At 54.1% G+C, this 25,981-nt stretch overlaps 44 non-coding genes across 44 annotated transcripts; all 44 read left to right on the top strand.

The window, feature by feature from the left end:
* Positions 1–26: 26 nt before the first annotated feature.
* On the top strand, positions 27–108 carry Trnal-uag. The gene has a single exon. It is a non-coding gene; the product is annotated as a tRNA-Leu (tRNA).
* A 445-nt stretch (positions 109–553) lies between these two features.
* Positions 554–625, top strand: Trnae-cuc. Its single transcript has one exon. It is a non-coding gene; the product is annotated as a tRNA-Glu (tRNA).
* A 386-nt stretch (positions 626–1,011) lies between these two features.
* Positions 1,012–1,083, top strand: Trnah-gug. Its single transcript has one exon. It is a non-coding gene; the product is annotated as a tRNA-His (tRNA).
* A 747-nt stretch (positions 1,084–1,830) lies between these two features.
* Trnal-uag lies at positions 1,831–1,912 on the top strand. The gene has a single exon. It is a non-coding gene; the product is annotated as a tRNA-Leu (tRNA).
* Positions 1,913–2,357: 445 nt separating this feature from the next.
* Trnae-cuc lies at positions 2,358–2,429 on the top strand. Its single transcript has one exon. It is a non-coding gene; the product is annotated as a tRNA-Glu (tRNA).
* Positions 2,430–2,815: 386 nt separating this feature from the next.
* Trnah-gug lies at positions 2,816–2,887 on the top strand. The gene has a single exon. It is a non-coding gene; the product is annotated as a tRNA-His (tRNA).
* A 747-nt stretch (positions 2,888–3,634) lies between these two features.
* Positions 3,635–3,716, top strand: Trnal-uag. Its single transcript has one exon. It is a non-coding gene; the product is annotated as a tRNA-Leu (tRNA).
* A 445-nt stretch (positions 3,717–4,161) lies between these two features.
* Positions 4,162–4,233, top strand: Trnae-cuc. The gene has a single exon. It is a non-coding gene; the product is annotated as a tRNA-Glu (tRNA).
* Positions 4,234–4,619: 386 nt separating this feature from the next.
* On the top strand, positions 4,620–4,691 carry Trnah-gug. The gene has a single exon. It is a non-coding gene; the product is annotated as a tRNA-His (tRNA).
* Positions 4,692–5,438: 747 nt separating this feature from the next.
* Positions 5,439–5,520, top strand: Trnal-uag. Its single transcript has one exon. It is a non-coding gene; the product is annotated as a tRNA-Leu (tRNA).
* Positions 5,521–5,965: 445 nt separating this feature from the next.
* Positions 5,966–6,037, top strand: Trnae-cuc. The gene has a single exon. It is a non-coding gene; the product is annotated as a tRNA-Glu (tRNA).
* Positions 6,038–6,423: 386 nt separating this feature from the next.
* Trnah-gug lies at positions 6,424–6,495 on the top strand. The gene has a single exon. It is a non-coding gene; the product is annotated as a tRNA-His (tRNA).
* Positions 6,496–7,242: 747 nt separating this feature from the next.
* Positions 7,243–7,324, top strand: Trnal-uag. The gene has a single exon. It is a non-coding gene; the product is annotated as a tRNA-Leu (tRNA).
* A 445-nt stretch (positions 7,325–7,769) lies between these two features.
* Positions 7,770–7,841, top strand: Trnae-cuc. Its single transcript has one exon. It is a non-coding gene; the product is annotated as a tRNA-Glu (tRNA).
* Positions 7,842–8,227: 386 nt separating this feature from the next.
* On the top strand, positions 8,228–8,299 carry Trnah-gug. The gene has a single exon. It is a non-coding gene; the product is annotated as a tRNA-His (tRNA).
* Positions 8,300–9,046: 747 nt separating this feature from the next.
* Positions 9,047–9,128, top strand: Trnal-uag. Its single transcript has one exon. It is a non-coding gene; the product is annotated as a tRNA-Leu (tRNA).
* Positions 9,129–9,573: 445 nt separating this feature from the next.
* On the top strand, positions 9,574–9,645 carry Trnae-cuc. The gene has a single exon. It is a non-coding gene; the product is annotated as a tRNA-Glu (tRNA).
* A 386-nt stretch (positions 9,646–10,031) lies between these two features.
* Trnah-gug lies at positions 10,032–10,103 on the top strand. Its single transcript has one exon. It is a non-coding gene; the product is annotated as a tRNA-His (tRNA).
* Positions 10,104–10,850: 747 nt separating this feature from the next.
* On the top strand, positions 10,851–10,932 carry Trnal-uag. The gene has a single exon. It is a non-coding gene; the product is annotated as a tRNA-Leu (tRNA).
* A 445-nt stretch (positions 10,933–11,377) lies between these two features.
* On the top strand, positions 11,378–11,449 carry Trnae-cuc. Its single transcript has one exon. It is a non-coding gene; the product is annotated as a tRNA-Glu (tRNA).
* A 386-nt stretch (positions 11,450–11,835) lies between these two features.
* Trnah-gug lies at positions 11,836–11,907 on the top strand. Its single transcript has one exon. It is a non-coding gene; the product is annotated as a tRNA-His (tRNA).
* A 747-nt stretch (positions 11,908–12,654) lies between these two features.
* Positions 12,655–12,736, top strand: Trnal-uag. Its single transcript has one exon. It is a non-coding gene; the product is annotated as a tRNA-Leu (tRNA).
* A 445-nt stretch (positions 12,737–13,181) lies between these two features.
* On the top strand, positions 13,182–13,253 carry Trnae-cuc. Its single transcript has one exon. It is a non-coding gene; the product is annotated as a tRNA-Glu (tRNA).
* A 386-nt stretch (positions 13,254–13,639) lies between these two features.
* Trnah-gug lies at positions 13,640–13,711 on the top strand. Its single transcript has one exon. It is a non-coding gene; the product is annotated as a tRNA-His (tRNA).
* Positions 13,712–14,458: 747 nt separating this feature from the next.
* On the top strand, positions 14,459–14,540 carry Trnal-uag. Its single transcript has one exon. It is a non-coding gene; the product is annotated as a tRNA-Leu (tRNA).
* A 445-nt stretch (positions 14,541–14,985) lies between these two features.
* Trnae-cuc lies at positions 14,986–15,057 on the top strand. Its single transcript has one exon. It is a non-coding gene; the product is annotated as a tRNA-Glu (tRNA).
* A 386-nt stretch (positions 15,058–15,443) lies between these two features.
* Positions 15,444–15,515, top strand: Trnah-gug. The gene has a single exon. It is a non-coding gene; the product is annotated as a tRNA-His (tRNA).
* Positions 15,516–16,262: 747 nt separating this feature from the next.
* Positions 16,263–16,344, top strand: Trnal-uag. The gene has a single exon. It is a non-coding gene; the product is annotated as a tRNA-Leu (tRNA).
* A 445-nt stretch (positions 16,345–16,789) lies between these two features.
* Positions 16,790–16,861, top strand: Trnae-cuc. Its single transcript has one exon. It is a non-coding gene; the product is annotated as a tRNA-Glu (tRNA).
* Positions 16,862–17,247: 386 nt separating this feature from the next.
* Trnah-gug lies at positions 17,248–17,319 on the top strand. Its single transcript has one exon. It is a non-coding gene; the product is annotated as a tRNA-His (tRNA).
* Positions 17,320–18,066: 747 nt separating this feature from the next.
* Trnal-uag lies at positions 18,067–18,148 on the top strand. The gene has a single exon. It is a non-coding gene; the product is annotated as a tRNA-Leu (tRNA).
* A 445-nt stretch (positions 18,149–18,593) lies between these two features.
* Trnae-cuc lies at positions 18,594–18,665 on the top strand. Its single transcript has one exon. It is a non-coding gene; the product is annotated as a tRNA-Glu (tRNA).
* A 386-nt stretch (positions 18,666–19,051) lies between these two features.
* On the top strand, positions 19,052–19,123 carry Trnah-gug. Its single transcript has one exon. It is a non-coding gene; the product is annotated as a tRNA-His (tRNA).
* A 747-nt stretch (positions 19,124–19,870) lies between these two features.
* Trnal-uag lies at positions 19,871–19,952 on the top strand. The gene has a single exon. It is a non-coding gene; the product is annotated as a tRNA-Leu (tRNA).
* Positions 19,953–20,397: 445 nt separating this feature from the next.
* On the top strand, positions 20,398–20,469 carry Trnae-cuc. Its single transcript has one exon. It is a non-coding gene; the product is annotated as a tRNA-Glu (tRNA).
* Positions 20,470–20,855: 386 nt separating this feature from the next.
* Positions 20,856–20,927, top strand: Trnah-gug. The gene has a single exon. It is a non-coding gene; the product is annotated as a tRNA-His (tRNA).
* Positions 20,928–21,674: 747 nt separating this feature from the next.
* On the top strand, positions 21,675–21,756 carry Trnal-uag. Its single transcript has one exon. It is a non-coding gene; the product is annotated as a tRNA-Leu (tRNA).
* Positions 21,757–22,201: 445 nt separating this feature from the next.
* Trnae-cuc lies at positions 22,202–22,273 on the top strand. The gene has a single exon. It is a non-coding gene; the product is annotated as a tRNA-Glu (tRNA).
* Positions 22,274–22,659: 386 nt separating this feature from the next.
* Positions 22,660–22,731, top strand: Trnah-gug. Its single transcript has one exon. It is a non-coding gene; the product is annotated as a tRNA-His (tRNA).
* A 747-nt stretch (positions 22,732–23,478) lies between these two features.
* Trnal-uag lies at positions 23,479–23,560 on the top strand. The gene has a single exon. It is a non-coding gene; the product is annotated as a tRNA-Leu (tRNA).
* A 445-nt stretch (positions 23,561–24,005) lies between these two features.
* On the top strand, positions 24,006–24,077 carry Trnae-cuc. Its single transcript has one exon. It is a non-coding gene; the product is annotated as a tRNA-Glu (tRNA).
* A 386-nt stretch (positions 24,078–24,463) lies between these two features.
* Trnah-gug lies at positions 24,464–24,535 on the top strand. The gene has a single exon. It is a non-coding gene; the product is annotated as a tRNA-His (tRNA).
* A 747-nt stretch (positions 24,536–25,282) lies between these two features.
* On the top strand, positions 25,283–25,364 carry Trnal-uag. Its single transcript has one exon. It is a non-coding gene; the product is annotated as a tRNA-Leu (tRNA).
* A 445-nt stretch (positions 25,365–25,809) lies between these two features.
* Positions 25,810–25,881, top strand: Trnae-cuc. Its single transcript has one exon. It is a non-coding gene; the product is annotated as a tRNA-Glu (tRNA).
* The last annotated feature ends 100 nt before the right edge of the window (positions 25,882–25,981 follow it).

The following is a 25,981-nucleotide window of genomic DNA, read 5'->3' as shown; positions in this document are numbered from 1 at the left end:
AAACGTTTTGCCGCTGCTGATCCAACGGTAACGTGGCCGAGCGGTCTAAGGCGCTGGTTTTAGGTACCAGTCTCTCCGGAGGCGTGGGTTCGAATCCCACCGTTGCCACTTTTTACGTCTCATTTTTGTGCCGTTGCGGTGTGTTCTCGTGGGGTAGGACGCAGCTCTTGTGACGCGCGTGTTGTGTAGGTAGCGTGGCCGAGCGGTCTAAGGCGCTGGTTTCAGGCACCATTCTCTTCGGAGGCGTGGGTTCCAATCCCACAGCTGCCGAACGTGTAATGTTTCCTGTGTCGAAGGCAGATGCACTCATTGCCCGCAAAGGAAACAACACAACAACAGGTGAGCGTCTGCTTGGTGAATTGTCGTAGAACAGTGCGTGGTGCAACGACAGGATTTGTAGGCACCTTTTGCTCTCATCATTGCTGGCGTTCGTCTCCACGAAATGCGTCCGGAGCACGCCGTTCTATAACGCGAGAGAGTGGATTTTTTACAGTTGTCGTCAGTTAACCGTGGGCGGCTGCTGCGTTCGCTGGAAAGAGCACTTCCGTCGTTATCCGGTTTGGTCTAGTGGCTAGGATACCTGGCTCTCAACGAGGAGGCCCGGGTTCGATTCCCGGTACCGGACTTGCGCGTTTTTCTTGCTCCTCCTATGCGACTTGTCTCGACTTTGCTCGACTGACGCTACGCTGACGCGTGCAGAAAGCTACGTTAAGTATGACTCGCGGCAACACCTGACGGCGAGAGAGATGCGGCGTCTATCCACTTGTTATCGAGCCACATACCGGTACCTGTAGTCAAGAGGCTTGGAGGACTCCAAGACATTGCCACGGAGGTGAATGCAGCTAACCACTGTAGTTAGAGTCCTGACAGCGCAGGCACGTTCATTTGCTCGTATACATGTGATGGAGACCGTGTCTGACACTGCTGTGGCGTACACCTTGGCCTAGGCTTTGCTGGGTATCGCCACTTGCATTGCAGCCAGCTGCCTTCGCGGGCGCCTCCGTGGCCATGGCCGTGATCGTCTAGTGGTTAGGACATTGCGTTGTGGCCGCAATAACCCAGGTTCGAATCCTGGTCACGGCAATTTTGAAAGTTTTGCCTTGCTGCCGTTGCAATGGCGAGTACTCGAAATGACAGTACTCTCTTGATTTTTTCACTCGTGTTCCGCAGGCCGCAGTTAGCACTACCACTTCATCCCCAACACGTAATGTCGCCTCCCAGAGCGCAGACGTCCGCTGCTCTCTGTAGTCGAAAAGGGCAGTCGTTTGAAGTGCGATGGATGAGCAGCCAGTCGCAGCAGAACAGGAAGCTGTGGCGTGCACTGTTTCTACAAATGCTAGGAACACTGGCGCACCAAGCAGCGCATGTAGCGTGGCCGAGCGCTTTAAGGCGCTGGTTTAAGGCACCAGTCTCTCTGTAGGCGCGGTTTCGAATCCCGTAGCTGCCGGGGGTTTTGATGTGATCGCGTTAACCTGCCGCTTTTCCTTCAAGTGTAACCTCCTTGAGCTCACATATGTTTGATACATGGAGCATTCTAACTCCGTCTGACAGTTACAGCTACGATACTTTAGTGGTTAAGGAAAGCCCAGGTTCGAAACCTGGTCACGGCACGAAAACGTCTCTTGACGCTGTCTCCTTAACTGCGACAGCTACAGACAAGTGGCGTCGCTACCATACGGCGGGCACGGCTTTTTCTTGCGTTGGATGGCCTAAAGAGACGCTTCCAGTGGGAGAGCAGTGGAAATACATGGCACGGCGATTGCCAAGATACTTCCATTTCGAAGTGATCTTTGTAGTACAAACGAAACGTTTTGCCGCTGCTGATCCAACGGTAACGTGGCCGAGCGGTCTAAGGCGCTGGTTTTAGGTACCAGTCTCTCCGGAGGCGTGGGTTCGAATCCCACCGTTGCCACTTTTTACGTCTCATTTTTGTGCCGTTGCGGTGTGTTCTCGTGGGGTAGGACGCAGCTCTTGTGACGCGCGTGGTGTGTAGGTAGCGTGGCCGAGCGGTCTAAGGCGCTGGTTTCAGGCACCATTCTCTTCGGAGGCGTGGGTTCCAATCCCACAGCTGCCGAACGTGTAATGTTTCCTGTGTCGAAGGCAGATGCACTCATTGCCCGCAAAGGAAACAACACAACAACAGGTGAGCGTCTGCTTGGTGAATTGTCGTAGAACAGTGCGTGGTGCAACGACAGGATTTGTAGGCACCTTTTGCTCTCATCATTGCTGGCGTTCGTCTCCACGAAATGCGTCCGGAGCACGCCGTTCTATAACGCGAGAGAGTGGATTTTTTACAGTTGTCGTCAGTTAACCGTGGGCGGCTGCTGCGTTCGCTGGAAAGAGCACTTCCGTCGTTATCCGGTTTGGTCTAGTGGCTAGGATACCTGGCTCTCAACGAGGAGGCCCGGGTTCGATTCCCGGTACCGGACTTGCGCGTTTTTCTTGCTCCTCCTATGCGACTTGTCTCGACTTTGCTCGACTGACGCTACGCTGACGCGTGCAGAAAGCTACGTTAAGTATGACTCGCGGCAACACCTGACGGCGAGAGAGATGCGGCGTCTATCCACTTGTTATCGAGCCACATACCGGTACCTGTAGTCAAGAGGCTTGGAGGACTGCAAGACATTGCCACGGAGGTGAATGCAGCTAACCACTGTAGTTAGAGTCCTGACAGCGCAGGCACGTTCATTTGCTCGTATACATGTGATGGAGACCGTGTCTGACACTGCTGTGGCGTACACCTTGGCCTAGGCTTTGCTGGGTATCGCCACTTGCATTGCAGCCAGCTGCCTTCGCGGGCGCCTCCGTGGCCATGGCCGTGATCGTCTAGTGGTTAGGACATTGCGTTGTGGCCGCAATAACCCAGGTTCGAATCCTGGTCACGGCAATTTTGAAAGTTTTGCCTTGCTGCCGTTGCAATGGCGAGTACTCGAAATGACAGTACTCTCTTGATTTTTTCACTCGTGTTCCGCAGGCCGCAGTTAGCACTACCACTTCATCCCCAACACGTAATGTCGCCTCCCAGAGCGCAGACGTCCGCTGCTCTCTGTAGTCGAAAAGGGCAGTCGTTTGAAGTGCGATGGATGAGCAGCCAGTCGCAGCAGAACAGGAAGCTGTGGCGTGCACTGTTTCTACAAATGCTAGGAACACTGGCGCACCAAGCAGCGCATGTAGCGTGGCCGAGCGCTTTAAGGCGCTGGTTTAAGGCACCAGTCTCTCTGTAGGCGCGGTTTCGAATCCCGTAGCTGCCGGGGGTTTTGATGTGATCGCGTTAACCTGCCGCTTTTCCTTCAAGTGTAACCTCCTTGAGCTCACATATGTTTGATACATGGAGCATTCTAACTCCGTCTGACAGTTACAGCTACGATACTTTAGTGGTTAAGGAAAGCCCAGGTTCGAAACCTGGTCACGGCACGAAAACGTCTCTTGACGCTGTCTCCTTAACTGCGACAGCTACAGACAAGTGGCGTCGCTACCATACGGCGGGCACGGCTTTTTCTTGCGTTGGATGGCCTAAAGAGACGCTTCCAGTGGGAGAGCAGTGGAAATACATGGCACGGCGATTGCCAAGATACTTCCATTTCGAAGTGATCTTTGTAGTACAAACGAAACGTTTTGCCGCTGCTGGTCCAACGGTAACGTGGCCGAGCGGTCTAAGGCGCTGGTTTTAGGCACCAGTCTCTCCGGAGGCGTGGGTTCGAATCCCACCGTTGCCACTTTTTACGTCTCATTTTTGTGCCGTTGCGGTGTGTCCTCGTGGGGTAGGACGCAGCTCTTGTGACGCGCGTGTTGTGTAGGTAGCGTGGCCGAGCGGTCTAAGGCGCTGGTTTCAGGCACCATTCTCTTCGGAGGCGTGGGTTCCAATCCCACAGCTGCCGAACGTGTAATGTTTCCTGTGTCGAAGGCAGATGCACTCATTGCCCGCAAAGGAAACAACACAACAACGCGTGAGCGTCTGCTTGGTGAATTGTCGTAGAACAGTGCGTGGTGCAACGACAGGATTTGTAGGCACCTTTTGCTCTCATCATTGCTGGCGTTCGTCTCCACGAAATGCGTCCGGAGCACGCCGTTCTATAACGCGAGAGAGTGGATTTTTTACAGTTGTCGTCACTTAACCGTGGGCGGCTGCTGCGTTCGCTGGAAAGAGCACTTCCGTCGTTATCCGGTTTGGTCTAGTGGCTAGGATACCTGGCTCTCAACGAGGAGGCCCGGGTTCGATTCCCGGTACCGGACTTGCGCGTTTTTCTTGCTCCTCCTATGCGACTTGTCTCGACTTTGCTCGACTGACGCTACGCTGACGCGTGCAGAAAGCTACGTTAAGTATGACTCGCGGCAACACCTGACGGCGAGAGAGATGCGGCGTCTATCCACTTGTTATCGAGCCACATACCGGTACCTGTAGTCAAGAGGCTTGGAGGACTGCAAGACATTGCCACGGAGGTGAATGCAGCTAACCACTGTAGTTAGAGTCCTGACAGCGCAGGCACGTTCATTTGCTCGTATACATGTGATGGAGACCGTGTCTGACACTGCTGTGGCGTACACCTTGGCCTAGGCTTTGCTGGGTATCGCCACTTGCATTGCAGCCAGCTGCCTTCGCGGGCGCCTCCGTGGCCATGGCCGTGATCGTCTAGTGGTTAGGACATTGCGTTGTGGCCGCAATAACCCAGGTTCGAATCCTGGTCACGGCAATTTTGAAAGTTTTGCCTTGCTGCCGTTGCAATGGCGAGTACTCGAAATGACAGTACTCTCTTGATTTTTTCACTCGTGTTCCGCAGGCCGCAGTTAGCACTACCACTTCATCCCCAACACGTAATGTCGCCTCCCAGAGCGCAGACGTCCGCTGCTCTCTGTAGTCGAAAAGGGCAGTCGTTTGAAGTGCGATGGATGAGCAGCCAGTCGCAGCAGAACAGGAAGCTGTGGCGTGCACTGTTTCTACAAATGCTAGGAACACTGGCGCACCAAGCAGCGCATGTAGCGTGGCCGAGCGCTTTAAGGCGCTGGTTTAAGGCACCAGTCTCTCTGTAGGCGCGGTTTCGAATCCCGTAGCTGCCGGGGGTTTTGATGTGATCGCGTTAACCTGCCGCTTTTCCTTCAAGTGTAACCTCCTTGAGCTCACATATGTTTGATACATGGAGCATTCTAACTCCGTCTGACAGTTACAGCTACGATACTTTAGTGGTTAAGGAAAGCCCAGGTTCGAAACCTGGTCACGGCACGAAAACGTCTCTTGACGCTGTCTCCTTAACTGCGACAGCTACAGACAAGTGGCGTCGCTACCATACGGCGGGCACGGCTTTTTCTTGCGTTGGATGGCCTAAAGAGACGCTTCCAGTGGGAGAGCAGTGGAAATACATGGCACGGCGATTGCCAAGATACTTCCATTTCGAAGTGATCTTTGTAGTACAAACGAAACGTTTTGCCGCTGCTGGTCCAACGGTAACGTGGCCGAGCGGTCTAAGGCGCTGGTTTTAGGCACCAGTCTCTCCGGAGGCGTGGGTTCGAATCCCACCGTTGCCACTTTTTACGTCTCATTTTTGTGCCGTTGCGGTGTGTCCTCGTGGGGTAGGACGCAGCTCTTGTGACGCGCGTGTTGTGTAGGTAGCGTGGCCGAGCGGTCTAAGGCGCTGGTTTCAGGCACCATTCTCTTCGGAGGCGTGGGTTCCAATCCCACAGCTGCCGAACGTGTAATGTTTCCTGTATCGAAGGCAGATGCACTCATTGCCCGCAAAGGAAACAACACAACAACGCGTGAGCGTCTGCTTGGTGAATTGTCGTAGAACAGTGCGTGGTGCAACGACAGGATTTGTAGGCACCTTTTGCTCTCATCATTGCTGGCGTTCGTCTCCACGAAATGCGTCCGGAGCACGCCGTTCTATAACGCGAGAGAGTGGATTTTTTACAGTTGTCGTCACTTAACCGTGGGCGGCTGCTGCGTTCGCTGGAAAGAGCACTTCCGTCGTTATCCGGTTTGGTCTAGTGGCTAGGATACCTGGCTCTCAACGAGGAGGCCCGGGTTCGATTCCCGGTACCGGACTTGCGCGTTTTTCTTGCTCCTCCTATGCGACTTGTCTCGACTTTGCTCGACTGACGCTACGCTGACGCGTGCAGAAAGCTACGTTAAGTATGACTCGCGGCAACACCTGACGGCGAGAGAGATGCGGCGTCTATCCACTTGTTATCGAGCCACATACCGGTACCTGTAGTCAAGAGGCTTGGAGGACTGCAAGACATTGCCACGGAGGTGAATGCAGCTAACCACTGTAGTTAGAGTCCTGACAGCGCAGGCACGTTCATTTGCTCGTATACATGTGATGGAGACCGTGTCTGACACTGCTGTGGCGTACACCTTGGCCTAGGCTTTGCTGGGTATCGTCACTTGCATTGCAGCCAGCTGCCTTCGCGGGCGCCTCCGTGGCCATGGCCGTGATCGTCTAGTGGTTAGGACATTGCGTTGTGGCCGCAATAACCCAGGTTCGAATCCTGGTCACGGCAATTTTGAAAGTTTTGCCTTGCTGCCGTTGCAATGGCGAGTACTCGAAATGACAGTACTCTCTTGATTTTTTCACTCGTGTTCCGCAGGCCGCAGTTAGCACTACCACTTCATCCCCAACACGTAATGTCGCCTCCCAGAGCGCAGACGTCCGCTGCTCTCTGTAGTCGAAAAGGGCAGTCGTTTGAAGTGCGATGGATGAGCAGCCAGTCGCAGCAGAACAGGAAGCTGTGGCGTGCACTGTTTCTACAAATGCTAGGAACACTGGCGCACCAAGCAGCGCATGTAGCGTGGCCGAGCGCTTTAAGGCGCTGGTTTAAGGCACCAGTCTCTCTGTAGGCGCGGTTTCGAATCCCGTAGCTGCCGGGGGTTTTGATGTGATCGCGTTAACCTGCCGCTTTTCCTTCAAGTGTAACCTCCTTGAGCTCACATATGTTTGATACATGGAGCATTCTAACTCCGTCTGACAGTTACAGCTACGATACTTTAGTGGTTAAGGAAAGCCCAGGTTCGAAACCTGGTCACGGCACGAAAACGTCTCTTGACGCTGTCTCCTTAACTGCGACAGCTACAGACAAGTGGCGTCGCTACCATACGGCGGGCATGGCTTTTTCTTGCGTTGGATGGCCTAAAGAGACGCTTCCAGTGGGAGAGCAGTGGAAATACATGGCACGGCGATTGCCAAGATACTTCCATTTCGAAGTGATCTTTGTAGTACAAACGAAACGTTTTGCCGCTGCTGGTCCAACGGTAACGTGGCCGAGCGGTCTAAGGCGCTGGTTTTAGGCACCAGTCTCTCCGGAGGCGTGGGTTCGAATCCCACCGTTGCCACTTTTTACGTCTCATTTTTGTGCCGTTGCGGTGTGTCCTCGTGGGGTAGGACGCAGCTCTTGTGACGCGCGTGTTGTGTAGGTAGCGTGGCCGAGCGGTCTAAGGCGCTGGTTTCAGGCACCATTCTCTTCGGAGGCGTGGGTTCCAATCCCACAGCTGCCGAACGTGTAATGTTTCCTGTGTCGAAGGCAGATGCACTCATTGCCCGCAAAGGAAACAACACAACAACGCGTGAGCGTCTGCTTGGTGAATTGTCGTAGAACAGTGCGTGGTGCAACGACAGGATTTGTAGGCACCTTTTGCTCTCATCATTGCTGGCGTTCGTCTCCACGAAATGCGTCCGGAGCACGCCGTTCTATAACGCGAGAGAGTGGATTTTTTACAGTTGTCGTCACTTAACCGTGGGCGGCTGCTGCGTTCGCTGGAAAGAGCACTTCCGTCGTTATCCGGTTTGGTCTAGTGGCTAGGATACCTGGCTCTCAACGAGGAGGCCCGGGTTCGATTCCCGGTACCGGACTTGCGCGTTTTTCTTGCTCCTCCTATGCGACTTGTCTCGACTTTGCTCGACTGACGCTACGCTGACGCGTGCAGAAAGCTACGTTAAGTATGACTCGCGGCAACACCTGACGGCGAGAGAGATGCGGCGTCTATCCACTTGTTATCGAGCCACATACCGGTACCTGTAGTCAAGAGGCTTGGAGGACTGCAAGACATTGCCACGGAGGTGAATGCAGCTAACCACTGTAGTTAGAGTCCTGACAGCGCAGGCACGTTCATTTGCTCGTATACATGTGATGGAGACCGTGTCTGACACTGCTGTGGCGTACACCTTGGCCTAGGCTTTGCTGGGTATCGCCACTTGCATTGCAGCCAGCTGCCTTCGCGGGCGCCTCCGTGGCCATGGCCGTGATCGTCTAGTGGTTAGGACATTGCGTTGTGGCCGCAATAACCCAGGTTCGAATCCTGGTCACGGCAATTTTGAAAGTTTTGCCTTGCTGCCGTTGCAATGGCGAGTACTCGAAATGACAGTACTCTCTTGATTTTTTCACTCGTGTTCCGCAGGCCGCAGTTAGCACTACCACTTCATCCCCAACACGTAATGTCGCCTCCCAGAGCGCAGACGTCCGCTGCTCTCTGTAGTCGAAAAGGGCAGTCGTTTGAAGTGCGATGGATGAGCAGCCAGTCGCAGCAGAACAGGAAGCTGTGGCGTGCACTGTTTCTACAAATGCTAGGAACACTGGCGCACCAAGCAGCGCATGTAGCGTGGCCGAGCGCTTTAAGGCGCTGGTTTAAGGCACCAGTCTCTCTGTAGGCGCGGTTTCGAATCCCGTAGCTGCCGGGGGTTTTGATGTGATCGCGTTAACCTGCCGCTTTTCCTTCAAGTGTAACCTCCTTGAGCTCACATATGTTTGATACATGGAGCATTCTAACTCCGTCTGACAGTTACAGCTACGATACTTTAGTGGTTAAGGAAAGCCCAGGTTCGAAACCTGGTCACGGCACGAAAACGTCTCTTGACGCTGTCTCCTTAACTGCGACAGCTACAGACAAGTGGCGTCGCTACCATACGGCGGGCACGGCTTTTTCTTGCGTTGGATGGCCTAAAGAGACGCTTCCAGTGGGAGAGCAGTGGAAATACATGGCACGGCGATTGCCAAGATACTTCCATTTCGAAGTGATCTTTGTAGTACAAACGAAACGTTTTGCCGCTGCTGGTCCAACGGTAACGTGGCCGAGCGGTCTAAGGCGCTGGTTTTAGGCACCAGTCTCTCCGGAGGCGTGGGTTCGAATCCCACCGTTGCCACTTTTTACGTCTCATTTTTGTGCCGTTGCGGTGTGTCCTCGTGGGGTAGGACGCAGCTCTTGTGACGCGCGTGTTGTGTAGGTAGCGTGGCCGAGCGGTCTAAGGCGCTGGTTTCAGGCACCATTCTCTTCGGAGGCGTGGGTTCCAATCCCACAGCTGCCGAACGTGTAATGTTTCCTGTGTCGAAGGCAGATGCACTCATTGCCCGCAAAGGAAACAACACAACAACGCGTGAGCGTCTGCTTGGTGAATTGTCGTAGAACAGTGCGTGGTGCAACGACAGGATTTGTAGGCACCTTTTGCTCTCATCATTGCTGGCGTTCGTCTCCACGAAATGCGTCCGGAGCACGCCGTTCTATAACGCGAGAGAGTGGATTTTTTACAGTTGTCGTCACTTAACCGTGGGCGGCTGCTGCGTTCGCTGGAAAGAGCACTTCCGTCGTTATCCGGTTTGGTCTAGTGGCTAGGATACCTGGCTCTCAACGAGGAGGCCCGGGTTCGATTCCCGGTACCGGACTTGCGCGTTTTTCTTGCTCCTCCTATGCGACTTGTCTCGACTTTGCTCGACTGACGCTACGCTGACGCGTGCAGAAAGCTACGTTAAGTATGACTCGCGGCAACACCTGACGGCGAGAGAGATGCGGCGTCTATCCACTTGTTATCGAGCCACATACCGGTACCTGTAGTCAAGAGGCTTGGAGGACTGCAAGACATTGCCACGGAGGTGAATGCAGCTAACCACTGTAGTTAGAGTCCTGACAGCGCAGGCACGTTCATTTGCTCGTATACATGTGATGGAGACCGTGTCTGACACTGCTGTGGCGTACACCTTGGCCTAGGCTTTGCTGGGTATCGCCACTTGCATTGCAGCCAGCTGCCTTCGCGGGCGCCTCCGTGGCCATGGCCGTGATCGTCTAGTGGTTAGGACATTGCGTTGTGGCCGCAATAACCCAGGTTCGAATCCTGGTCACGGCAATTTTGAAAGTTTTGCCTTGCTGCCGTTGCAATGGCGAGTACTCGAAATGACAGTACTCTCTTGATTTTTTCACTCGTGTTCCGCAGGCCGCAGTTAGCACTACCACTTCATCCCCAACACGTAATGTCGCCTCCCAGAGCGCAGACGTCCGCTGCTCTCTGTAGTCGAAAAGGGCAGTCGTTTGAAGTGCGATGGATGAGCAGCCAGTCGCAGCAGAACAGGAAGCTGTGGCGTGCACTGTTTCTACAAATGCTAGGAACACTGGCGCACCAAGCAGCGCATGTAGCGTGGCCGAGCGCTTTAAGGCGCTGGTTTAAGGCACCAGTCTCTCTGTAGGCGCGGTTTCGAATCCCGTAGCTGCCGGGGGTTTTGATGTGATCGCGTTAACCTGCCGCTTTTCCTTCAAGTGTAACCTCCTTGAGCTCACATATGTTTGATACATGGAGCATTCTAACTCCGTCTGACAGTTACAGCTACGATACTTTAGTGGTTAAGGAAAGCCCAGGTTCGAAACCTGGTCACGGCACGAAAACGTCTCTTGACGCTGTCTCCTTAACTGCGACAGCTACAGACAAGTGGCGTCGCTACCATACGGCGGGCACGGCTTTTTCTTGCGTTGGATGGCCTAAAGAGACGCTTCCAGTGGGAGAGCAGTGGAAATACATGGCACGGCGATTGCCAAGATACTTCCATTTCGAAGTGATCTTTGTAGTACAAACGAAACGTTTTGCCGCTGCTGGTCCAACGGTAACGTGGCCGAGCGGTCTAAGGCGCTGGTTTTAGGCACCAGTCTCTCCGGAGGCGTGGGTTCGAATCCCACCGTTGCCACTTTTTACGTCTCATTTTTGTGCCGTTGCGGTGTGTCCTCGTGGGGTAGGACGCAGCTCTTGTGACGCGCGTGTTGTGTAGGTAGCGTGGCCGAGCGGTCTAAGGCGCTGGTTTCAGGCACCATTCTCTTCGGAGGCGTGGGTTCCAATCCCACAGCTGCCGAACGTGTAATGTTTCCTGTATCGAAGGCAGATGCACTCATTGCCCGCAAAGGAAACAACACAACAACGCGTGAGCGTCTGCTTGGTGAATTGTCGTAGAACAGTGCGTGGTGCAACGACAGGATTTGTAGGCACCTTTTGCTCTCATCATTGCTGGCGTTCGTCTCCACGAAATGCGTCCGGAGCACGCCGTTCTATAACGCGAGAGAGTGGATTTTTTACAGTTGTCGTCACTTAACCGTGGGCGGCTGCTGCGTTCGCTGGAAAGAGCACTTCCGTCGTTATCCGGTTTGGTCTAGTGGCTAGGATACCTGGCTCTCAACGAGGAGGCCCGGGTTCGATTCCCGGTACCGGACTTGCGCGTTTTTCTTGCTCCTCCTATGCGACTTGTCTCGACTTTGCTCGACTGACGCTACGCTGACGCGTGCAGAAAGCTACGTTAAGTATGACTCGCGGCAACACCTGACGGCGAGAGAGATGCGGCGTCTATCCACTTGTTATCGAGCCACATACCGGTACCTGTAGTCAAGAGGCTTGGAGGACTGCAAGACATTGCCACGGAGGTGAATGCAGCTAACCACTGTAGTTAGAGTCCTGACAGCGCAGGCACGTTCATTTGCTCGTATACATGTGATGGAGACCGTGTCTGACACTGCTGTGGCGTACACCTTGGCCTAGGCTTTGCTGGGTATCGCCACTTGCATTGCAGCCAGCTGCATTCGCGGGCGCCTCCGTGGCCATGGCCGTGATCGTCTAGTGGTTAGGACATTGCGTTGTGGCCGCAATAACCCAGGTTCGAATCCTGGTCACGGCAATTTTGAAAGTTTTGCCTTGCTGCCGTTGCAATGGCGAGTACTCGAAATGACAGTACTCTCTTGATTTTTTCACTCGTGTTCCGCAGGCCGCAGTTAGCACTACCACTTCATCCCCAACACGTAATGTCGCCTCCCAGAGCGCAGACGTCCGCTGCTCTCTGTAGTCGAAAAGGGCAGTCGTTTGAAGTGCGATGGATGAGCAGCCAGTCGCAGCAGAACAGGAAGCTGTGGCGTGCACTGTTTCTACAAATGCTAGGAACACTGGCGCACCAAGCAGCGCATGTAGCGTGGCCGAGCGCTTTAAGGCGCTGGTTTAAGGCACCAGTCTCTCTGTAGGCGCGGTTTCGAATCCCGTAGCTGCCGGGGGTTTTGATGTGATCGCGTTAACCTGCCGCTTTTCCTTCAAGTGTAACCTCCTTGAGCTCACATATGTTTGATACATGGAGCATTCTAACTCCGTCTGACAGTTACAGCTACGATACTTTAGTGGTTAAGGAAAGCCCAGGTTCGAAACCTGGTCACGGCACGAAAACGTCTCTTGACGCTGTCTCCTTAACTGCGACAGCTACAGACAAGTGGCGTCGCTACCATACGGCGGGCACGGCTTTTTCTTGCGTTGGATGGCCTAAAGAGACGCTTCCAGTGGGAGAGCAGTGGAAATACATGGCACGGCGATTGCCAAGATACTTCCATTTCGAAGTGATCTTTGTAGTACAAACGAAACGTTTTGCCGCTGCTGGTCCAACGGTAACGTGGCCGAGCGGTCTAAGGCGCTGGTTTTAGGCACCAGTCTCTCCGGAGGCGTGGGTTCGAATCCCACCGTTGCCACTTTTTACGTCTCATTTTTGTGCCGTTGCGGTGTGTCCTCGTGGGGTAGGACGCAGCTCTTGTGACGCGCGTGTTGTGTAGGTAGCGTGGCCGAGCGGTCTAAGGCGCTGGTTTCAGGCACCATTCTCTTCGGAGGCGTGGGTTCCAATCCCACAGCTGCCGAACGTGTAATGTTTCCTGTGTCGAAGGCAGATGCACTCATTGCCCGCAAAGGAAACAACACAACAACGCGTGAGCGTCTGCTTGGTGAATTGTCGTAGAACAGTGCGTGGTGCAACGACAGGATTTGTAGGCACCTTTTGCTCTCATCATTGCTGGCGTTCGTCTCCACGAAATGCGTCCGGAGCACGCCGTTCTATAACGCGAGAGAGTGGATTTTTTACAGTTGTCGTCACTTAACCGTGGGCGGCTGCTGCGTTCGCTGGAAAGAGCACTTCCGTCGTTATCCGGTTTGGTCTAGTGGCTAGGATACCTGGCTCTCAACGAGGAGGCCCGGGTTCGATTCCCGGTACCGGACTTGCGCGTTTTTCTTGCTCCTCCTATGCGACTTGTCTCGACTTTGCTCGACTGACGCTACGCTGACGCGTGCAGAAAGCTACGTTAAGTATGACTCGCGGCAACACCTGACGGCGAGAGAGATGCGGCGTCTATCCACTTGTTATCGAGCCACATACCGGTACCTGTAGTCAAGAGGCTTGGAGGACTGCAAGACATTGCCACGGAGGTGAATGCAGCTAACCACTGTAGTTAGAGTCCTGACAGCGCAGGCACGTTCATTTGCTCGTATACATGTGATGGAGACCGTGTCTGACACTGCTGTGGCGTACACCTTGGCCTAGGCTTTGCTGGGTATCGCCACTTGCATTGCAGCCAGCTGCCTTCGCGGGCGCCTCCGTGGCCATGGCCGTGATCGTCTAGTGGTTAGGACATTGCGTTGTGGCCGCAATAACCCAGGTTCGAATCCTGGTCACGGCAATTTTGAAAGTTTTGCCTTGCTGCCGTTGCAATGGCGAGTACTCGAAATGACAGTACTCTCTTGATTTTTTCACTCGTGTTCCGCAGGCCGCAGTTAGCACTACCACTTCATCCCCAACACGTAATGTCGCCTCCCAGAGCGCAGACGTCCGCTGCTCTCTGTAGTCGAAAAGGGCAGTCGTTTGAAGTGCGATGGATGAGCAGCCAGTCGCAGCAGAACAGGAAGCTGTGGCGTGCACTGTTTCTACAAATGCTAGGAACACTGGCGCACCAAGCAGCGCATGTAGCGTGGCCGAGCGCTTTAAGGCGCTGGTTTAAGGCACCAGTCTCTCTGTAGGCGCGGTTTCGAATCCCGTAGCTGCCGGGGGTTTTGATGTGATCGCGTTAACCTGCCGCTTTTCCTTCAAGTGTAACCTCCTTGAGCTCACATATGTTTGATACATGGAGCATTCTAACTCCGTCTGACAGTTACAGCTACGATACTTTAGTGGTTAAGGAAAGCCCAGGTTCGAAACCTGGTCACGGCACGAAAACGTCTCTTGACGCTGTCTCCTTAACTGCGACAGCTACAGACAAGTGGCGTCGCTACCATACGGCGGGCACGGCTTTTTCTTGCGTTGGATGGCCTAAAGAGACGCTTCCAGTGGGAGAGCAGTGGAAATACATGGCACGGCGATTGCCAAGATACTTCCATTTCGAAGTGATCTTTGTAGTACAAACGAAACGTTTTGCCGCTGCTGGTCCAACGGTAACGTGGCCGAGCGGTCTAAGGCGCTGGTTTTAGGCACCAGTCTCTCCGGAGGCGTGGGTTCGAATCCCACCGTTGCCACTTTTTACGTCTCATTTTTGTGCCGTTGCGGTGTGTCCTCGTGGGGTAGGACGCAGCTCTTGTGACGCGCGTGTTGTGTAGATAGCGTGGCCGAGCGGTCTAAGGCGCTGGTTTCAGGCACCATTCTCTTCGGAGGCGTGGGTTCCAATCCCACAGCTGCCGAACGTGTAATGTTTCCTGTATCGAAGGCAGATGCACTCATTGCCCGCAAAGGAAACAACACAACAACGCGTGAGCGTCTGCTTGGTGAATTGTCGTAGAACAGTGCGTGGTGCAACGACAGGATTTGTAGGCACCTTTTGCTCTCATCATTGCTGGCGTTCGTCTCCACGAAATGCGTCCGGAGCACGCCGTTCTATAACGCGAGAGAGTGGATTTTTTACAGTTGTCGTCACTTAACCGTGGGCGGCTGCTGCGTTCGCTGGAAAGAGCACTTCCGTCGTTATCCGGTTTGGTCTAGTGGCTAGGATACCTGGCTCTCAACGAGGAGGCCCGGGTTCGATTCCCGGTACCGGACTTGCGCGTTTTTCTTGCTCCTCCTATGCGACTTGTCTCGACTTTGCTCGACTGACGCTACGCTGACGCGTGCAGAAAGCTACGTTAAGTATGACTCGCGGCAACACCTGACGGCGAGAGAGATGCGGCGTCTATCCACTTGTTATCGAGCCACATACCGGTACCTGTAGTCAAGAGGCTTGGAGGACTGCAAGACATTGCCACGGAGGTGAATGCAGCTAACCACTGTAGTTAGAGTCCTGACAGCGCAGGCACGTTCATTTGCTCGTATACATGTGATGGAGACCGTGTCTGACACTGCTGTGGCGTACACCTTGGCCTAGGCTTTGCTGGGTATCGCCACTTGCATTGCAGCCAGCTGCATTCGCGGGCGCCTCCGTGGCCATGGCCGTGATCGTCTAGTGGTTAGGACATTGCGTTGTGGCCGCAATAACCCAGGTTCGAATCCTGGTCACGGCAATTTTGAAAGTTTTGCCTTGCTGCCGTTGCAATGGCGAGTACTCGAAATGACAGTACTCTCTTGATTTTTTCACTCGTGTTCCGCAGGCCGCAGTTAGCACTACCACTTCATCCCCAACACGTAATGTCGCCTCCCAGAGCGCAGACGTCCGCTGCTCTCTGTAGTCGAAAAGGGCAGTCGTTTGAAGTGCGATGGATGAGCAGCCAGTCGCAGCAGAACAGGAAGCTGTGGCGTGCACTGTTTCTACAAATGCTAGGAACACTGGCGCACCAAGCAGCGCATGTAGCGTGGCCGAGCGCTTTAAGGCGCTGGTTTAAGGCACCAGTCTCTCTGTAGGCGCGGTTTCGAATCCCGTAGCTGCCGGGGGTTTTGATGTGATCGCGTTAACCTGCCGCTTTTCCTTCAAGTGTAACCTCCTTGAGCTCACATATGTTTGATACATGGAGCATTCTAACTCCGTCTGACAGTTACAGCTACGATACTTTAGTGGTTAAGGAAAGCCCAGGTTCGAAACCTGGTCACGGCACGAAAACGTCTCTTGACGCTGTCTCCTTAACTGCGACAGCTACAGACAAGTGGCGTCGCTACCATACGGCGGGCACGGCTTTTTCTTGCGTTGGATGGCCTAAAGAGACGCTTCCAGTGGGAGAGCAGTGGAAATACATGGCACGGCGATTGCCAAGATACTTCCATTTCGAAGTGATCTTTGTAGTACAAACGAAACGTTTTGCCGCTGCTGGTCCAACGGTAACGTGGCCGAGCGGTCTAAGGCGCTGGTTTTAGGCACCAGTCTCTCCGGAGGCGTGGGTTCGAATCCCACCGTTGCCACTTTTTACGTCTCATTTTTGTGCCGTTGCGGTGTGTCCTCGTGGGGTAGGACGCAGCTCTTGTGACGCGCGTGTTGTGTAGGTAGCGTGGCCGAGCGGTCTAAGGCGCTGGTTTCAGGCACCATTCTCTTCGGAGGCGTGGGTTCCAATCCCACAGCTGCCGAACGTGTAATGTTTCCTGTGTCGAAGGCAGATGCACTCATTGCCCGCAAAGGAAACAACACAACAACGCGTGAGCGTCTGCTTGGTGAATTGTCGTAGAACAGTGCGTGGTGCAACGACAGGATTTGTAGGCACCTTTTGCTCTCATCATTGCTGGCGTTCGTCTCCACGAAATGCGTCCGGAGCACGCCGTTCTATAACGCGAGAGAGTGGATTTTTTACAGTTGTCGTCACTTAACCGTGGGCGGCTGCTGCGTTCGCTGGAAAGAGCACTTCCGTCGTTATCCGGTTTGGTCTAGTGGCTAGGATACCTGGCTCTCAACGAGGAGGCCCGGGTTCGATTCCCGGTACCGGACTTGCGCGTTTTTCTTGCTCCTCCTATGCGACTTGTCTCGACTTTGCTCGACTGACGCTACGCTGACGCGTGCAGAAAGCTACGTTAAGTATGACTCGCGGCAACACCTGACGGCGAGAGAGATGCGGCGTCTATCCACTTGTTATCGAGCCACATACCGGTACCTGTAGTCAAGAGGCTTGGAGGACTGCAAGACATTGCCACGGAGGTGAATGCAGCTAACCACTGTAGTTAGAGTCCTGACAGCGCAGGCACGTTCATTTGCTCGTATACATGTGATGGAGACCGTGTCTGACACTGCTGTGGCGTACACCTTGGCCTAGGCTTTGCTGGGTATCGCCACTTGCATTGCAGCCAGCTGCCTTCGCGGGCGCCTCCGTGGCCATGGCCGTGATCGTCTAGTGGTTAGGACATTGCGTTGTGGCCGCAATAACCCAGGTTCGAATCCTGGTCACGGCAATTTTGAAAGTTTTGCCTTGCTGCCGTTGCAATGGCGAGTACTCGAAATGACAGTACTCTCTTGATTTTTTCACTCGTGTTCCGCAGGCCGCAGTTAGCACTACCACTTCATCCCCAACACGTAATGTCGCCTCCCAGAGCGCAGACGTCCGCTGCTCTCTGTAGTCGAAAAGGGCAGTCGTTTGAAGTGCGATGGATGAGCAGCCAGTCGCAGCAGAACAGGAAGCTGTGGCGTGCACTGTTTCTACAAATGCTAGGAACACTGGCGCACCAAGCAGCGCATGTAGCGTGGCCGAGCGCTTTAAGGCGCTGGTTTAAGGCACCAGTCTCTCTGTAGGCGCGGTTTCGAATCCCGTAGCTGCCGGGGGTTTTGATGTGATCGCGTTAACCTGCCGCTTTTCCTTCAAGTGTAACCTCCTTGAGCTCACATATGTTTGATACATGGAGCATTCTAACTCCGTCTGACAGTTACAGCTACGATACTTTAGTGGTTAAGGAAAGCCCAGGTTCGAAACCTGGTCACGGCACGAAAACGTCTCTTGACGCTGTCTCCTTAACTGCGACAGCTACAGACAAGTGGCGTCGCTACCATACGGCGGGCACGGCTTTTTCTTGCGTTGGATGGCCTAAAGAGACGCTTCCAGTGGGAGAGCAGTGGAAATACATGGCACGGCGATTGCCAAGATACTTCCATTTCGAAGTGATCTTTGTAGTACAAACGAAACGTTTTGCCGCTGCTGGTCCAACGGTAACGTGGCCGAGCGGTCTAAGGCGCTGGTTTTAGGCACCAGTCTCTCCGGAGGCGTGGGTTCGAATCCCACCGTTGCCACTTTTTACGTCTCATTTTTGTGCCGTTGCGGTGTGTCCTCGTGGGGTAGGACGCAGCTCTTGTGACGCGCGTGTTGTGTAGGTAGCGTGGCCGAGCGGTCTAAGGCGCTGGTTTCAGGCACCATTCTCTTCGGAGGCGTGGGTTCCAATCCCACAGCTGCCGAACGTGTAATGTTTCCTGTGTCGAAGGCAGATGCACTCATTGCCCGCAAAGGAAACAACACAACAACGCGTGAGCGTCTGCTTGGTGAATTGTCGTAGAACAGTGCGTGGTGCAACGACAGGATTTGTAGGCACCTTTTGCTCTCATCATTGCTGGCGTTCGTCTCCACGAAATGCGTCCGGAGCACGCCGTTCTATAACGCGAGAGAGTGGATTTTTTACAGTTGTCGTCACTTAACCGTGGGCGGCTGCTGCGTTCGCTGGAAAGAGCACTTCCGTCGTTATCCGGTTTGGTCTAGTGGCTAGGATACCTGGCTCTCAACGAGGAGGCCCGGGTTCGATTCCCGGTACCGGACTTGCGCGTTTTTCTTGCTCCTCCTATGCGACTTGTCTCGACTTTGCTCGACTGACGCTACGCTGACGCGTGCAGAAAGCTACGTTAAGTATGACTCGCGGCAACACCTGACGGCGAGAGAGATGCGGCGTCTATCCACTTGTTATCGAGCCACATACCGGTACCTGTAGTCAAGAGGCTTGGAGGACTGCAAGACATTGCCACGGAGGTGAATGCAGCTAACCACTGTAGTTAGAGTCCTGACAGCGCAGGCACGTTCATTTGCTCGTATACATGTGATGGAGACCGTGTCTGACACTGCTGTGGCGTACACCTTGGCCTAGGCTTTGCTGGGTATCGCCACTTGCATTGCAGCCAGCTGCCTTCGCGGGCGCCTCCGTGGCCATGGCCGTGATCGTCTAGTGGTTAGGACATTGCGTTGTGGCCGCAATAACCCAGGTTCGAATCCTGGTCACGGCAATTTTGAAAGTTTTGCCTTGCTGCCGTTGCAATGGCGAGTACTCGAAATGACAGTACTCTCTTGATTTTTTCACTCGTGTTCCGCAGGCCGCAGTTAGCACTACCACTTCATCCCCAACACGTAATGTCGCCTCCCAGAGCGCAGACGTCCGCTGCTCTCTGTAGTCGAAAAGGGCAGTCGTTTGAAGTGCGATGGATGAGCAGCCAGTCGCAGCAGAACAGGAAGCTGTGGCGTGCACTGTTTCTACAAATGCTAGGAACACTGGCGCACCAAGCAGCGCATGTAGCGTGGCCGAGCGCTTTAAGGCGCTGGTTTAAGGCACCAGTCTCTCTGTAGGCGCGGTTTCGAATCCCGTAGCTGCCGGGGGTTTTGATGTGATCGCGTTAACCTGCCGCTTTTCCTTCAAGTGTAACCTCCTTGAGCTCACATATGTTTGATACATGGAGCATTCTAACTCCGTCTGACAGTTACAGCTACGATACTTTAGTGGTTAAGGAAAGCCCAGGTTCGAAACCTGGTCACGGCACGAAAACGTCTCTTGACGCTGTCTCCTTAACTGCGACAGCTACAGACAAGTGGCGTCGCTACCATACGGCGGGCACGGCTTTTTCTTGCGTTGGATGGCCTAAAGAGACGCTTCCAGTGGGAGAGCAGTGGAAATACATGGCACGGCGATTGCCAAGATACTTCCATTTCGAAGTGATCTTTGTAGTACAAACGAAACGTTTTGCCGCTGCTGGTCCAACGGTAACGTGGCCGAGCGGTCTAAGGCGCTGGTTTTAGGCACCAGTCTCTCCGGAGGCGTGGGTTCGAATCCCACCGTTGCCACTTTTTACGTCTCATTTTTGTGCCGTTGCGGTGTGTCCTCGTGGGGTAGGACGCAGCTCTTGTGACGCGCGTGTTGTGTAGGTAGCGTGGCCGAGCGGTCTAAGGCGCTGGTTTCAGGCACCATTCTCTTCGGAGGCGTGGGTTCCAATCCCACAGCTGCCGAACGTGTAATGTTTCCTGTGTCGAAGGCAGATGCACTCATTGCCCGCAAAGGAAACAACACAACAACGCGTGAGCGTCTGCTTGGTGAATTGTCGTAGAACAGTGCGTGGTGCAACGACAGGATTTGTAGGCACCTTTTGCTCTCATCATTGCTGGCGTTCGTCTCCACGAAATGCGTCCGGAGCACGCCGTTCTATAACGCGAGAGAGTGGATTTTTTACAGTTGTCGTCACTTAACCGTGGGCGGCTGCTGCGTTCGCTGGAAAGAGCACTTCCGTCGTTATCCGGTTTGGTCTAGTGGCTAGGATACCTGGCTCTCAACGAGGAGGCCCGGGTTCGATTCCCGGTACCGGACTTGCGCGTTTTTCTTGCTCCTCCTATGCGACTTGTCTCGACTTTGCTCGACTGACGCTACGCTGACGCGTGCAGAAAGCTACGTTAAGTATGACTCGCGGCAACACCTGACGGCGAGAGAGATGCGGCGTCTATCCACTTGTTATCGAGCCACATACCGGTACCTGTAGTCAAGAGGCTTGGAGGACTGCAAGACATTGCCACGGAGGTGAATGCAGCTAACCACTGTAGTTAGAGTCCTGACAGCGCAGGCACGTTCATTTGCTCGTATACATGTGATGGAGACCGTGTCTGACACTGCTGTGGCGTACACCTTGGCCTAGGCTTTGCTGGGTATCGCCACTTGCATTGCAGCCAGCTGCCTTCGCGGGCGCCTCCGTGGCCATGGCCGTGATCGTCTAGTGGTTAGGACATTGCGTTGTGGCCGCAATAACCCAGGTTCGAATCCTGGTCACGGCAATTTTGAAAGTTTTGCCTTGCTGCCGTTGCAATGGCGAGTACTCGAAATGACAGTACTCTCTTGATTTTTTCACTCGTGTTCCGCAGGCCGCAGTTAGCACTACCACTTCATCCCCAACACGTAATGTCGCCTCCCAGAGCGCAGACGTCCGCTGCTCTCTGTAGTCGAAAAGGGCAGTCGTTTGAAGTGCGATGGATGAGCAGCCAGTCGCAGCAGAACAGGAAGCTGTGGCGTGCACTGTTTCTACAAATGCTAGGAACACTGGCGCACCAAGCAGCGCATGTAGCGTGGCCGAGCGCTTTAAGGCGCTGGTTTAAGGCACCAGTCTCTCTGTAGGCGCGGTTTCGAATCCCGTAGCTGCCGGGGGTTTTGATGTGATCGCGTTAACCTGCCGCTTTTCCTTCAAGTGTAACCTCCTTGAGCTCACATATGTTTGATACATGGAGCATTCTAACTCCGTCTGACAGTTACAGCTACGATACTTTAGTGGTTAAGGAAAGCCCAGGTTCGAAACCTGGTCACGGCACGAAAACGTCTCTTGACGCTGTCTCCTTAACTGCGACAGCTACAGACAAGTGGCGTCGCTACCATACGGCGGGCACGGCTTTTTCTTGCGTTGGATGGCCTAAAGAGACGCTTCCAGTGGGAGAGCAGTGGAAATACATGGCACGGCGATTGCCAAGATACTTCCATTTCGAAGTGATCTTTGTAGTACAAACGAAACGTTTTGCCGCTGCTGGTCCAACGGTAACGTGGCCGAGCGGTCTAAGGCGCTGGTTTTAGGCACCAGTCTCTCCGGAGGCGTGGGTTCGAATCCCACCGTTGCCACTTTTTACGTCTCATTTTTGTGCCGTTGCGGTGTGTCCTCGTGGGGTAGGACGCAGCTCTTGTGACGCGCGTGTTGTGTAGGTAGCGTGGCCGAGCGGTCTAAGGCGCTGGTTTCAGGCACCATTCTCTTCGGAGGCGTGGGTTCCAATCCCACAGCTGCCGAACGTGTAATGTTTCCTGTGTCGAAGGCAGATGCACTCATTGCCCGCAAAGGAAACAACACAACAACGCGTGAGCGTCTGCTTGGTGAATTGTCGTAGAACAGTGCGTGGTGCAACGACAGGATTTGTAGGCACCTTTTGCTCTCATCATTGCTGGCGTTCGTCTCCACGAAATGCGTCCGGAGCACGCCGTTCTATAACGCGAGAGAGTGGATTTTTTACAGTTGTCGTCACTTAACCGTGGGCGGCTGCTGCGTTCGCTGGAAAGAGCACTTCCGTCGTTATCCGGTTTGGTCTAGTGGCTAGGATACCTGGCTCTCAACGAGGAGGCCCGGGTTCGATTCCCGGTACCGGACTTGCGCATTTTTCTTGCTCCTCCTATGCGACTTGTCTCGACTTTGCTCGACTGACGCTACGCTGACGCGTGCAGAAAGCTACGTTAAGTATGACTCGCGGCAACACCTGACGGCGAGAGAGATGCGGCGTCTATCCACTTGTTATCGAGCCACATACCGGTACCTGTAGTCAAGAGGCTTGGAGGACTGCAAGACATTGCCACGGAGGTGAATGCAGCTAACCACTGTAGTTAGAGTCCTGACAGCGCAGGCACGTTCATTTGCTCGTATACATGTGATGGAGACCGTGTCTGACACTGCTGTGGCGTACACCTTGGCCTAGGCTTTGCTGGGTATCGCCACTTGCATTGCAGCCAGCTGCCTTCGCGGGCGCCTCCGTGGCCATGGCCGTGATCGTCTAGTGGTTAGGACATTGCGTTGTGGCCGCAATAACCCAGGTTCGAATCCTGGTCACGGCAATTTTGAAAGTTTTGCCTTGCTGCCGTTGCAATGGCGAGTACTCGAAATGACAGTACTCTCTTGATTTTTTCACTCGTGTTCCGCAGGCCGCAGTTAGCACTACCACTTCATCCCCAACACGTAATGTCGCCTCCCAGAGCGCAGACGTCCGCTGCTCTCTGTAGTCGAAAAGGGCAGTCGTTTGAAGTGCGATGGATGAGCAGCCAGTCGCAGCAGAACAGGAAGCTGTGGCGTGCACTGTTTCTACAAATGCTAGGAACACTGGCGCACCAAGCAGCGCATGTAGCGTGGCCGAGCGCTTTAAGGCGCTGGTTTAAGGCACCAGTCTCTCTGTAGGCGCGGTTTCGAATCCCGTAGCTGCCGGGGGTTTTGATGTGATCGCGTTAACCTGCCGCTTTTCCTTCAAGTGTAACCTCCTTGAGCTCACATATGTTTGATACATGGAGCATTCTAACTCCGTCTGACAGTTACAGCTACGATACTTTAGTGGTTAAGGAAAGCCCAGGTTCGAAACCTGGTCACGGCACGAAAACGTCTCTTGACGCTGTCTCCTTAACTGCGACAGCTACAGACAAGTGGCGTCGCTACCATACGGCGGGCACGGCTTTTTCTTGCGTTGGATGGCCTAAAGAGACGCTTCCAGTGGGAGAGCAGTGGAAATACATGGCACGGCGATTGCCAAGATACTTCCATTTCGAAGTGATCTTTGTAGTACAAACGAAACGTTTTGCCGCTGCTGGTCCAACGGTAACGTGGCCGAGCGGTCTAAGGCGCTGGTTTTAGGCACCAGTCTCTCCGGAGGCGTGGGTTCGAATCCCACCGTTGCCACTTTTTACGTCTCATTTTTGTGCCGTTGCGGTGTGTCCTCGTGGGGTAGGACGCAGCTCTTGTGACGCGCGTGTTGTGTAGGTAGCGTGGCCGAGCGGTCTAAGGCGCTGGTTTCAGGCACCATTCTCTTCGGAGGCGTGGGTTCCAATCCCACAGCTGCCGAACGTGTAATGTTTCCTGTGTCGAAGGCAGATGCACTCATTGCCCGCAAAGGAAACAACACAACAACGCGTGAGCGTCTGCTTGGTGAATTGTCGTAGAACAGTGCGTGGTGCAACGACAGGATTTGTAGGCACCTTTTGCTCTCATCATTGCTGGCGTTCGTCTCCACGAAATGCGTCCGGAGCACGCCGTTCTATAACGCGAGAGAGTGGATTTTTTACAGTTGTCGTCACTTAACCGTGGGCGGCTGCTGCGTTCGCTGGAAAGAGCACTTCCGTCGTTATCCGGTTTGGTCTAGTGGCTAGGATACCTGGCTCTCAACGAGGAGGCCCGGGTTCGATTCCCGGTACCGGACTTGCGCGTTTTTCTTGCTCCTCCTATGCGACTTGTCTCGACTTTGCTCGACTGACGCTACGCTGACGCGTGCAGAAAGCTACGTTAAGTATGACTCGCGGCAACACCTGACGGCGAGAGAGATGCGGCGTCTATCCACTTGTTATCGAGCCACATACCGGTACCTGTAGTCAAGAGGCTTGGAGGACTGCAAGACATTGCCACGGAGGTGAATGCAGCTAACCACTGTAGTTAGAGTCCTGACAGCGCAGGCACGTTCATTTGCTCGTATACATGTGATGGAGACCGTGTCTGACACTGCTGTGGCGTACACCTTGGCCTAGGCTTTGCTGGGTATCGCCACTTGCATTGCAGCCAGCTGCCTTCGCGGGCGCCTCCGTGGCCATGGCCGTGATCGTCTAGTGGTTAGGACATTGCGTTGTGGCCGCAATAACCCAGGTTCGAATCCTGGTCACGGCAATTTTGAAAGTTTTGCCTTGCTGCCGTTGCAATGGCGAGTACTCGAAATGACAGTACTCTCTTGATTTTTTCACTCGTGTTCCGCAGGCCGCAGTTAGCACTACCACTTCATCCCCAACACGTAATGTCGCCTCCCAGAGCGCAGACGTCCGCTGCTCTCTGTAGTCGAAAAGGGCAGTCGTTTGAAGTGCGATGGATGAGCAGCCAGTCGCAGCAGAACAGGAAGCTGTGGCGTGCACTGTTTCTACAAATGCTAGGAACACTGGCGCACCAAGCAGCGCATGTAGCGTGGCCGAGCGCTTTAAGGCGCTGGTTTAAGGCACCAGTCTCTCTGTAGGCGCGGTTTCGAATCCCGTAGCTGCCGGGGGTTTTGATGTGATCGCGTTAACCTGCCGCTTTTCCTTCAAGTGTAACCTCCTTGAGCTCACATATGTTTGATACATGGAGCATTCTAACTCCGTCTGACAGTTACAGCTACGATACTTTAGTGGTTAAGGAAAGCCCAGGTTCGAAACCTGGTCACGGCACGAAAACGTCTCTTGACGCTGTCTCCTTAACTGCGACAGCTACAGACAAGTGGCGTCGCTACCATACGGCGGGCACGGCTTTTTCTTGCGTTGGATGGCCTAAAGAGACGCTTCCAGTGGGAGAGCAGTGGAAATACATGGCACGGCGATTGCCAAGATACTTCCATTTCGAAGTGATCTTTGTAGTACAAACGAAACGTTTTGCCGCTGCTGGTCCAACGGTAACGTGGCCGAGCGGTCTAAGGCGCTGGTTTTAGGCACCAGTCTCTCCGGAGGCGTGGGTTCGAATCCCACCGTTGCCACTTTTTACGTCTCATTTTTGTGCCGTTGCGGTGTGTCCTCGTGGGGTAGGACGCAGCTCTTGTGACGCGCGTGTTGTGTAGGTAGCGTGGCCGAGCGGTCTAAGGCGCTGGTTTCAGGCACCATTCTCTTCGGAGGCGTGGGTTCCAATCCCACAGCTGCCGAACGTGTAATGTTTCCTGTGTCGAAGGCAGATGCACTCATTGCCCGCAAAGGAAACAACACAACAACGCGTGAGCGTCTGCTTGGTGAATTGTCGTAGAACAGTGCGTGGTGCAACGACAGGATTTGTAGGCACCTTTTGCTCTCATCATTGCTGGCGTTCGTCTCCACGAAATGCGTCCGGAGCACGCCGTTCTATAACGCGAGAGAGTGGATTTTTTACAGTTGTCGTCACTTAACCGTGGGCGGCTGCTGCGTTCGCTGGAAAGAGCACTTCCGTCGTTATCCGGTTTGGTCTAGTGGCTAGGATACCTGGCTCTCAACGAGGAGGCCCGGGTTCGATTCCCGGTACCGGACTTGCGCGTTTTTCTTGCTCCTCCTATGCGACTTGTCTCGACTTTGCTCGACTGACGCTACGCTGACGCGTGCAGAAAGCTACGTTAAGTATGACTCGCGG

Source organism: Schistocerca piceifrons, chromosome 1 (assembly GCF_021461385.2).
Source record: "Schistocerca piceifrons isolate TAMUIC-IGC-003096 chromosome 1, iqSchPice1.1, whole genome shotgun sequence".
Lineage (NCBI taxonomy): Eukaryota > Metazoa > Arthropoda > Insecta > Orthoptera > Acrididae > Schistocerca > Schistocerca piceifrons.
This window is presented reverse-complemented; position numbering and strand designations above follow the sequence as displayed.